At 42.5% G+C, this 12,305-nt stretch overlaps 1 protein-coding gene across 2 annotated transcripts in view; it reads right to left on the bottom strand.

The window, feature by feature from the left end:
- The window catches only part of TRIM65 (tripartite motif containing 65), an 85,186-nt gene that overhangs the window by 59,221 nt on the left and 13,660 nt on the right, over window positions 1-12,305 (bottom strand). The window lies entirely within an intron of this gene.

Genomic DNA, 12,305 nt, shown 5'->3' with positions numbered 1-12,305 from the left:
GAGGTGTGTAATACTGTAAAAATATATATTAATGCAGATGGGACATGAGAACAATATGTCCTGTACAACAGAGCTTTGAAAGGACTTTGATGTGAGGCAAATTACAGTGTTTACAGCCAGCCTGTAGTTAACATGGCTAGAACAAAGCATAAGATCATTATTATCTAACCAGGGGGACTCCTGAGGATATTCAACTGACCCCTCACACCTGGCCAGCATGGTGCCTGAAGGGTGATGAATTGGATGGACATTCTATGTGATAAACTACTTAAAGGAACTAAAAGTTGGGCCTGGGAGAGGAACAAACTTTATGACCTTCAACTGGTTCAACTGTCTTCAATGGCCGAGATGACCATCACGACCCCCAGCCCCACCCCAGCTGGGGTGTGGGTCTCAAGTCTGGTTAAAAAATGGATAAGAAGGTCCCTGCCCTGAGAGATTCAGAGAGAATGCGTGTTTGTGAGTGTTAGACTTGCAAGACCCCTTTCTTCCCCTGTTACCCCATCTTCCCTCTCCTTATTTATAACGGTAATGTATTGATATCCCTATTGTAAGTAAATCCAACCCTTATTCTAAGAATTAGTTGTCCTTTTTTTGGAAGCCAGACACCCCAAACAGAGCACATATTACGTTTAGCACCCCAGAAAGCGCGTGATAATCCTAAAAGCCGCATACAACTAACAGGACAGAAGTGCTCAGATTCACGGTTCCACAAGGACAAGCAGGACTTCTATGAATCTCTCATTGTAAAGTCAGCTGATAACGCCATAGAAACCGTAAGGGCTGCAAGTGTGGGGAGTCTTTTCTATGGATATGCAAAAGTTAATTTTTTTGAATGATATCAGGTAAAAGTGGTAATGAATGAAGAATATTGCATGCTAGAAGAGCGATTTGTTTTTTTATTTGTGAATTGTAAGAGCTAAAGGCAATTGAGTTTGGTTTGTTGCTCAGTGCAGAATTGGAACGTTAGTACTAATAGAGCTGTGTATTGTGTGGATTGTATAGTTGTGAAATGGAACTTGTGTAAAAAACATGCCTCTGCCAGTTATCATTCATGTGCAGATGAACCCCTTAAAAGCCACTATTGTCTCAGCGTTAGCAACATAATAGCAGATTATTGGGTAAACAGCTAACAAAGAAAGTGAAGAAAGAGGTTGAAAAAACTAAATTGCAGTGTTGCTCAGAATTAAATTTATATCTGAGCAAATGGGGGGGGGGGGGGGGGGGAGAGTGGGAAGCAGAGAGGAGACGTCTCGGGGAGGACAGAAAAAATTAGTGAAAACCTTCTAAAGGTTGCAACAGCCTCCAGTATTGAAATGGATTGCGGGCTACAGCAGGCAATTTGTCAGGAAAAAACAGTGAGCTAGAAGAACAGCTTCAGAGGTGCAGCATGGACTGTGATATGAAGAGCAAACTTTTAGAGTCATTGCGAATAAAGTTGTCAGACATGGAAGAGTTGGTTATGTCTTTAGAAAGAAAATTACCAATGCAGACTTTCCAGCTTCTTACTAGAGAGCAATGTATATTATCGCTCAAATGAGCACAAAGGAACATGCCAATTGGCACAGTCAATGAGGGGAAGGGCCGTGATGAAAGACAGTCAGCTATTGCACCTATAGCTTGGAATCAGAATAACAGTTTGATTACAATCCGAGAGAGATTTAATTTGTGCCAGATTCTGGATGAATTTAATACCTTGGAATCACCAGTAAATCTGTCCAGTAAATTTGAGGCTCTAGTGCTTAAATTCTATTTGAGTAATGAGGATGCATGCTCTCTTCTAAAAGCATGGCTACCAGAACCTTTGGCAGGCCAGTTATCTGCACAGGTTAATGATAACTTAGCAGATGCAGAGGAGCGGAGGAAAGAGTTGCAGTGTATTGTGGACAGTCGTGATAGCGGTATGAGTGATTTACAACAAATGAAATTTAGGAGAGGAGATGACCCAATATTGTTCTGCAGTGAGTATCTAGCATTTTAACACGTGTTCAACCGTCCTGACTTATTGGAGGATGATACAAGTTTCAAATGGCTCTGAGGAATGCTAGGTCCTACCAAAATTTTGCCAATATCCTGTGAGACTTCTGTCAAGGGTCCAGTGAGAGGGAGTACGGGTCAAAGGCAGATGTATCTGTAATAAGCAGGGGTACAGGAAGGCAGAGAGAGTTCAGACGTTATAAATGGAATAGACATGCATGGAGATTTTGTATAGCGCTCAACATTTCTAGCATGGAGCAAGAAAACCCAGAAATACAGGTATCTGAAATGAAAACCCCCACCCAAGACAGGGACAGCATAGCGCACGGGCCTGATATGAAAGACAGCAGCCAGGACAGATCACACAGTAATATGGCAAAGTTTACCAATACTGCCTGCTTAGTATAGGAAAATATGACAATTGTTCCCCTAGCAATACAATAGGAAAAGGCTTGGGGGAGTTAACCACTTGACAACTGGGGACTTAAACCCCCCTCCTGCCCAGACCAATTTTCAGCTTTCAGTGCTCTCACATTTTGAATGACAATTAGTCATGTAATACTGTAACCAAATGAATTTTTTGTCCTTTTTTTCATACAAATAGATCTTTCTTTTGGTGGTATTTGATCACCTCTGGGTTTTTTATTTTTTGCACTATAAAATGAAATTTTTTTTTAAAAAACGCATTTTTTTAGTTTCTGTGATAAAATTTGCAAATTATTAATTTTTCTTCATACATTTTGGCCACAATTTATACTGCTACATATCTTGGTAAAAATAACCCAAATTAGTGGATATTATTTGTTTTTTGTGAAAGTTAGAGAGTCTACAAACTATGGTGCAAATCATAAAAAAAATTGATCACACCTGATGTACTAGTGGCCTATCTCATTTCTTGCGACCCTAACAAGCCAGGAAAGTACAAATAACCCCCAAATGACCCCTTTTTTGAAATTCGATATTCCAAGGTATTTATTAAGATGCATGGTGAGGTTTTTGATGTCATTTCTTCCCACAATTCTTTGCAAAATGAAGATTTTTTTTCCCCCCACAAAATTGTCATTGTAATAGGTTATTTCTCTCACATGGCATGTGTATACCACAAATAACACCCCAAAATACATTCTGCTACTCCTCCTGAGTATTAAGATACCACATGTGTGGGACTTTTTCACAGCCTGGCCACATAGACAGGCCCAACATGCAGGGAGCACCATCAGGTGATCTAGGAGCATAAATTACACATCTAACTTGTTGACTACCTATTACACTTTTGAAGGCCCTGGAGCACCAGGACAATGACACGTGACACTGACGTGGCACTGATGACAGATGGCACTGATGACACTGATGTGGCACTAATGACAGCTGGCACGAAGACGTGGCACTGATGACAGCTGGCACGAAGACGTGGCACTGATGACAGCTGGCACTAATACGTGGTACTGATGACAGCTGGCACTAATACGTGGTACTGATGACAGCTGGCACTGATGACAGCTGGCACTAATACGTGGCACTGATACGTGGCACTGATGACAGATGGCACTGATGACACGTGACACTTAATTGTTTAATAATTGTTTGTAATAACTGTCTGTGTTCTTTTTCCAGGGATTATGGAAGAAGTTAAACTAGTTTGGATACTAATGTTTGTGTTTTGTTTGCAGGTCCTTCAAAAGTGAGAACAACAGTGGCCAAATTTAGCAGAGTAGGGGTTAGGTTAATGTAAATGCATAATCGATCACATGGTACAGCTTGTTAATTAGTAATTGTTTGCAAACAATGAAAAAAATTAAACAATAGTCAAGCATTAATGGATTAAGAAGTTACAAATGTTGTGATGAGGTACAGATGTTTTGTTTTTTGGTTCTTCCATTAACTAATTGTCTTTCAGATTGAAATTGGCACTTACTCTTCTCATGAGAAAAGTCCATGGATGTCTTTAATTAAAAGTTGAGTGTTTGTCATTGTTTTATGGTGGTTGTCTTGTCACGTTGTTTTTGTGTGATAATGGCCAGATGTTTAAGTTTTCTTATTGTTTGTTTTTTTTACCTTTTTTTTTTGTTTTAATTCATGGTTAATTCTCTTTTTGTGTTTTTTTTTTTTTAGTTTTCCTGATTTTTTTGATGGTGCTTAGTAGGTATTGGTGTTCTACTTTAACCACTTCAGCCCCGGAAGATTTTACCCCCTTCCTGACCAGAGCACTTTTTACAATTTGGCACTGCGTCGCTTTAACTGCTAATTGCGCGGTCATGCAATGCTGTACCCAAACGAAATTTGCGTCCTTTTCTTCCCACAAATAGAGCTTTCTTTTGATGGTATTTGATCACCTCTGCCGTTTTTATTTTTTGCGCTATACACGGAAAAAGACCGAAAATTTTGAAAAAAATTGATATTTTCTACTTTTTGTTCTAAAAAAAATCCAATAAACTCAATTTTAGTCATACATTTAGGCCAAAATGTATTCGCCCACATGTCTTTGGTAAAAAAAATGTCAATAAGTGTATATTTATTGGTTTGCGCAAAAGTTATAGCGCCTACAAACTAGGGTACATTTTCTGGAATTTACACAGCCTTTAATTTATGACTGCCTATGTCGTTTCTTGAGGTGCTAAAATGGCAGGGCAGTACAAAACCCCCACAAATGACCCCATTTTGGAAAGAAGACACCCCAAGGAAATTGCTGAGAGACATGTTGAGCCCATTGAATATTAATTTTTTTTGTCCCAAGTGATTGAATAATGACAAAAAAAAAAAAAATACAAAAAGTTGTCACTAAATGATATATTGCTCACACAGGCCATGGGCATATGTGGAATTGCACCCCAAAATACATTTAGCTGCTTCTCCTGAGTATGGGGATACCACATGTGGGGGACTTTTTGGGAGCCTAGCCGCGTACGGGGCCCCGAAAACCAATCACTGCCTTCGGGATTTCTAAGGGCGTACTTTTTTGATTTTACTCCTCACTACCTATCACAGTTTTGAATGCCATAAAATGCCCAGATGGCATAAACCCCCCCCCAAATGACCCCATTTTGGAAAGTAGACACCCCAAGCTATTTGCTTTGAGGCATGTTGAGTCCATAGAATGTTTTATATTTTGACACAAGTTGCGGGAAAGTGACACATTTTTTTTTTTTTTTTTTTTTTGCACAAAGTTGTCACTTAATGATATAATGCTCACACAGGCCATGGGCATATGTGGAATTGCACCCCAAAATACATTTAGCTGCTTCTCCTGAGTATGGGGATACCACATGTGTGGGACTTTTTAGGAGCCTAGCCACGTACGGGGCCCCGAAAACCAATCACCGCCTTCAGGATTTCTAAGGGCGTGAATTTTTGATTTCACTCTTCACTGCCTATCACAGTTTCGGAGGCCATGGAATGCCCAGGTGGCACAAACCCCCCCCCCAAATGACCCCATTTTGGAAAGTAGACACCCCAAGCTATTTGCTGAGAGGCATGGTGAGTATTTTGCAGCTCTCATTTGTTTTTGAAAATAAAGAAAGACAAGAAAAAACATTTTTTTTTTCTTTTTTCAATTTTCAAAACTTTGTGACAAAAAGTGAGGTCTGCAAAATACTCACTATACCTCTCAGCAAATAGCTTGGGATGTCTACTTTCCAAAATGGGGTCATTTGGGGGGGGTTTTGCCACCTGGGCATTCCATGGCCTCCGAAACTGTGATAGGCAGTGAAGAGTGAAATCAAAAATTTACGCCCTTAGAAAGCCTGAAGGCGGTGCTTGGTTTTTCGGGGTCCCGTGCGCGGCTAGACTCCCAAAAAGTCCCACACATGTGGTATCCCCGTACTCAGGAGAAGCAATAGAATGTATTTTGGGGTGTAATTTTACATATTCCCATGGCATGTTTGAGCAATATATCATTTAGTGACAACTTTGTGCAAAAAAAAAAAAAAAAATTGTCTCTTTCCCGCAACTTGTGCCACAATATAAAATATTCCATGGACTCGACATGCCTCTCAGCAAATAGCTTGGGGTGTCTACTTTCCAAAATGGGGTCATTTGGGGGGGTTTTGAACTGTCCTGGCATTTTATGCACAACATTTAGAAGCTTATGTCACACATAACCCACTCTTCTAACCACTTGAATACAAAGCCCTTTCTGACACTTTTTGATTACATGAAAAAATTATTTTTTTTTGCAAGAAAATTACTTTGAACCCCCACACATTATATATTTTTTTAAAGCAAATGCCCTACAGATTAAAATGGTGGGTGTTTCATTTTTTTTTTTTTCACACAGTATTTGCGCAGCGATTTTTCAAACGCATTTTTTGGGGAAAAAAACACACTTTTTTAAATTTTAATGCACTAAAACACACTATATTGCCCAAATGTTTGATGAAATAAAAAAGATGATCTTAGGCCGAGTACATGGATACCAAACATGACATGCTTTAAAATTGCGCACAAACTAAATACATTTTTAAAAGCCTTTAAAAGCCTTTACAGGTTACCACTTTAGATTTACAGAGGAGGTCTACTGCTAAAATTACTGCCCTCGATCTGACCTTTGCGGTGATACCTCACATGCATGGTGCAATTGCTGTTTACATTTGACGCCAGACCGTGCTTTTTTTTTTTTTTTTTTTTTCTTTATTATTTTTTTGCTTTTTTATCTTATTTTTAAACTGTTCCTTTCATATTTTTTTTTTTTTAAATCATTTTTATTGTTATCTCAGGGAATGTAAATATCCCCTATCATAGCAATAGGTGGTGACAGGTACTCTTTTTAGAAAAAATTGGGGTCTATTAGACCCTAGATTTCTCCTCTGCCCTCAAAGCATCTGACCACACCAAGATCGGTGTGATAAAATGCTTTCCCAATTTCCCAATGGCGCTGTTTACATCCGGCAAAATCTAAGTCATAAAATGCTCGTAGCTTCCGGTTTCTTAGGCCATAGAGATGTTTGGAGCCACTCTGGTCTCTGATCAGCTCTATGGTCAGCTGGCTGAATCACCTGCTGCATTCTCAGGTTCCCTGTTGAGACAGGAGAGCCAGAGAAAAACACGGAAGACGGTGGGGGGGGGGGGCATTCCCTCCCACTGCTTGTAAAAGCAGTCTAGAGGCTAATTAGCCGCTAGGATTGCTTTTACATGAAAGCCGACCGCTGGCTGAAAAGAATGATACCAAGATGATACCTAAACCTGCAGGCATCATTCTGGTATAACCACTCAAAGTCGTGAATGGCGTACCTGAAGACAAAAAAATGGTTAACAATAAAGCACAGTAAACGGTGAAGTATAAAAAACTGCAGACCTGAAAAACAAACATGATAAAACATAATAACAATAAAACATTGCAGAATAGAATACAGTAAAAAAGAGCAGAACAATAGAGAGAGAATAGAGAGAGAGAATAGAGAGAGAGAATAGAGAGAGAGAGAGAGAGAGAGAGAGAGAGAACAATAAAACGACAACTATTTTTTTTTATTTTATATTTTTGTATGTTTTTTTTTTTTTTTTTTTTTTTTTTTTTTTTTACACTTTTTTTTGTAACTAACTTTTATAACTGTAACCGGTTCCAGGTTCGGGTCTCTCAAAATGCGATGGCATCTTGGGAGACCCTGTGAAAGTGTGTCTAGTCTGTGCAGTGCTGTACCCTACGCTAATACTCAACTAGTGAATGGTAGCATTCAAAACATTCACCAATGCAAAGACCAGGATTGTCAGGACAGGAGGGACAATAATAGCGGGTGTCACACCTATATCCGCGCTTGCTGCAGACACAACAACTTTTTTGGGGGGGGTTCGTTGGGTAGGGGTACTCGGGAGGACATAAAGAAAATGCCTCTCATGCAGCCGACTGCATTTGGTTGGGGATGTGAATGGGGAAGTACGGGCGCTGCAGAAGTGGTGGATTCCCAATTAGGATTGGCGAATGCAGCAGGAAGGGCATTATGGGCACGACGGGCCTGTGTTTGTCTTTTTGGTGTCAGCGGGACACTACTTGTGCTTGCCACCTCACCAGCTTGAACTGCATTTATGGGACTCGCCACGTCACCAAGTGTTACTGCAGTGCTGGTTTGACTACGACCGGGGCGTACTATGCAGCTGGTGCTTGCCAGTTCACCAAAACGCTACCAAAAAAACTGTTAGCGATCGCAGGGATCAGGCCTGACTCTGCAAACGCTGCAGTTATGCGTTTAGTGTTTTGTAAGTGACAGTGATCGATCGATACTGCACTTGGGTGGGCTGGGCCGGGCTGGGCGGAGGGGCAAAACGCAGGTGCTAGCAGGTATCTGGGCTGATCCCGCTAACACTGCGTTTTTGGGAACCCTAAACTGCTGGGGACGCTAGTATAGATCTGATCGGATCAGATATTGATGCGTTCAGATACTATACCACTAAGGAAGGTGTATGGTGCGTGCGTGGGTGTTAGCGCGACTGGCGCTAACCTGACGCTGCCTAGGGCTGGTGCTTGCCAGTTCACCAAAACGCTACCAAAAAAACTGTTAGCGATCGCAGGGATCAGGCCTGACTCTGCGAACGCTGCAGTTATGCGTTTTGTAAGTGACAGTGATCGATCGATACTGCACTTGGGTGGGCTGGGCTGGGCGGAGGGGCAAAACGCAGGTGCTAGCAGGTATCTGGGCTGATCCCGCTAACACTGCGTTTTTGGGAACCCTAAACTGCTGGGGGCGCTAGTATAGATCTGATCGGATCAGATATTGATGCGTTCAGATACTATACCACTAAGGGAGGCGTATGCTGCGTGCGTGGGTGTTAGCGGTACTGGCGCTAATCTGACGCTGCCTGGGGCGACGCATATCACCGCCGGGCGATCAGGGGGCTAAACCTTTATTCGGTAATAAACGGCGGGTGCCCTGACACTATAAAAAATAAACCAACTAACCAGCGTCACTCGTAACGGTTATACGGTGATCAGTGGTGAAAGGGTTAACTAGGGGGCAATCAAGGGGTTAAAACACTTATTAGGTAGTATATGGGGGTCCCTGTCGCTATAAAATGCTGACGGCGAACCTAAATATTTACGTTCCTAACTAGCGTCACCAGCGACACTAATACAGCGATCAGAAAAATGATCGCTTAGTGACACTGGTGACAGGGGGTGATCAAGGGGTTAAAACTTTATTAGGGGGGGGGTTAGGGGGGTACCCTAGACCTAAAGGGGGGTAACACTCACTGTCCTACCACAGTAACTGTCACTAACTGACACCCTGCAGTAATCAGAAAAAAAAAAAAAAAATACTGCTTGGTGTCAGTGTTACAGGGAGGGGTGATGGGGGGGGGAATCGGGGGTGTTTTGTGTGCCTGGCATGTTCTACTGTGTGTGTGTGTGTGTGTGTGTGTGTGTGTGTTGGTGCACTTACATGTCTTCTCTCCTCGGCGCTAGAATGGAAACTGCCAAGCTGAGGAGAGATGACATCACATCCTCTGCCTGTGTGTACTATACACAGGCAGTGGATGTTCCTCATTGGCTGGGAGCGATCGCGAGGGGGGGGGCCACGATCGGATGGTCTCCCCCTCGTCTCTCATCGCTCCCAGCCAAATGCCGACTGCCGCTGGCACCGGGGGGGGGGTCCGATCGGACCCCCCGCCCGCGGGAAGGCAATCACGTATGGGTACGTGATTTTGCCTGCCCGTGCCATTCTGCTCACGTATATATGCGTGAGGCGGTCGGCAAGTGGTTAAGACCCACTGTTTGTGTAAGCAAATATTTTAGTGGCCAAGTATACTCTATAGTCTATGGCATGGTACCCTATGTATTATGGTACCAAGGGGTGGGAAAAGGTGGAGAAAGTTTTTAGGAAGATAAATATATATTTTTTTATTTTTATCATACTTTGTTTTGGCGTCACAAGAATTTGCTTTTATGGGGAAGAATACCCCCAGCTAGTGAAAATTGAGACCATAGTCTGGTCTGAGCATTGAGATAACAGGGAATTCCATGAGGGTATATAGAGATAGTAACTAGAGGTCGACCGATATGGGTTTTTCTCTGGCCGATGCCGATGCCGATATTTAGAAATCGCGGTGGCCGATGGCCGATATGTGATGCCGATTTTTTTGGGCCGATATATTTGGCCGATTTTTTTTTTCCTTTCTTTTTTCTCCTTCATCTCATAAAATCTAACAGTTAGACCCCTTTCACACTGGGGCGTTTTTCAGGCGCTTTTGGGCTAAAAATAGCACCTGTAAAGTGCCTGTAAAACGGCTCCCCTGCAGTCTCAGTGTGATATCCCGAGTGCTGTCACACTGAGGCGATGCGCTGGCAGGATGTAAAAAAAAGTCCTGCAAACGGCATCTTTGGAGCGGTGTATACCCCTCCTCCACCACTCCTGCCCATTGAAATGAATGCGCACCGCTGCCGAAGCGCCTGCAAAGCGTTTTGGCAGCGGCGCTTCAGGGGCGCATTTAACACCTTCCTCGGCCGCTAGCTGGGTTATAAGCGCCCCGCTAGCAGCCGAATAGCGCCTCTAAAATGACGGTAAAGCGCCGCTAAAACTAGCAGCGTTTTACCATCAACGCCTGCCCGCTCCAGTGTGAAAGCAGCCTTAAGTGATACAGAATTTTTTTTTCATTTAAACATTAAACAAAACAAACCTTCAATCAGTTCACTTGTATGTATAATTTAGAAAAAAAACCTAAAAAAAAAAAAAACTAACTATCTTAAAATAATAAATACACAAAAACAGGTAATCAAAACTTTTGGACGAATGGGCTAACTTTACTGCTTATTTTTTTTTTTTAATTCATTACTGTATTTTTTTTTTTTAAATTGCGTTTGAAAGACCGCTGCGCAAATACCGTGTGACATAAAATATTGCAACAATCACCATTTTATTCCCTAGGGTCTCTGCTAAAAAAATATATATAATGTTTGGGGGTTCTAAGTGATTTTCTAGCAGAAAATACAGGATTTTTACTTGTAAGCAACAAGTGTCAGAAAAGATTTAGGCCTCTTTCACACGGATGATCCGTATGTCCGTTTTTCATCCATCCGTTTTCGGATGAAAAACGGACATACAGTCATCCCTATGGAGCGTCGGATGTCAGCGGTGACATGTCCGCTGACATCCGACCCCGCTCCGATCCGAAAAGTGTAACGGAGGAAAAACCTACTTTTCCCTCCGTTTTCGGATCGGATGACGACGGACACTACGGACCGTCATCATCCGATCCCCCCATAGGGGAGAGCGGCGCTCTGACAGGTCCGTCGCTGCACAGCGTGCAGCGATGCACCTGTCATCTTCCTGCTCAGCGGGGATCGGCGGAGCGATCCCCGCTGAGCCAGCGTGTGTTCACGGGGCGGATCATGACTGATCTGCCCCGTGTGAAAGAGGCCTTAGTCTTTAAATGGTTAAACTGAAAACTTCTACACACGGAGTTCAGTCTATTGATAAAAAGAACCTAAAAGATACAATGTATCTTCTTATCGTACTTGGCAGGCTGCCCAGAGGAGGAGAGAATCCTCTCCACAGATAACTTAGGGAAACTTGCATTGACTTCTATTACAGAAGTCATTTGCAAGTCACGGCTGAAGTTATAATCGGCCTTTTTTATCAGCACAATCGGCCGATGCCGATTAAGTAAAAAACGCCAAATATCGCCGATATATCGGTCGACCTCTAATAGTAACTGCTAAGAATCTGATGCTGCTCTTGTTTGTTTATTTCGAGGTTCCACAATGAGGTGACCAGATATCTAAACTTTGGGAACCTGGAGGAGGAACAGCAAGCCATACTTGTGGTGGCAATTGGAATATATGCAGAGCAAGGATGGCATAAGTGGAATCCCATCACCCATGACACCTAGGTTAATACAGAGCTTTTAAATGGCCTAGCCCAAAGAAAAGAGACTTGGATTTTCCTCAGCCTCTGGCAGAAATGATGGAAAGAAATTATAAGTTCCTTGTTTAAGTGTGTAAGGACATCATCTGGAAACGGACACTTTAAATGTCTGATATGGACAATAGACTATTGATAGTGACTGGTAAGGCCCCTTTCACACGGACAGATAGAATGGTGCTTTTAGCTGCGGATTTTCTAATTTTCTACCACAGCTAAAAGCACACAATGCTTTCCTATGGCCCCATTCACACACTGCGTTTAGCTGCGAATTAGATACATGCGGTTCTGTGCGGATAGAAAAAATAGAATTGACTGCGTCCAGGAGCGATTTAGCGCAGCTATCCGCACATAACCGCAGTGCACTGTGTCAGCTGCGGATAACAGCGCCGAGCTGCTCATCGGGAAAGGAAAAATGATTTTTCCTTTCCCAATGAGCGACAAGCACGGGGATCCGACTCGGATCCCCACCAATGCCCGGCACTG

This window comes from Aquarana catesbeiana, linkage group LG12, assembly GCF_042186555.1.
Source record: "Aquarana catesbeiana isolate 2022-GZ linkage group LG12, ASM4218655v1, whole genome shotgun sequence".
NCBI lineage: Eukaryota > Metazoa > Chordata > Amphibia > Anura > Ranidae > Aquarana > Aquarana catesbeiana.
Note: the sequence above shows the minus strand (reverse complement) of the source record. Positions and strands in the feature narration are given on the sequence as shown.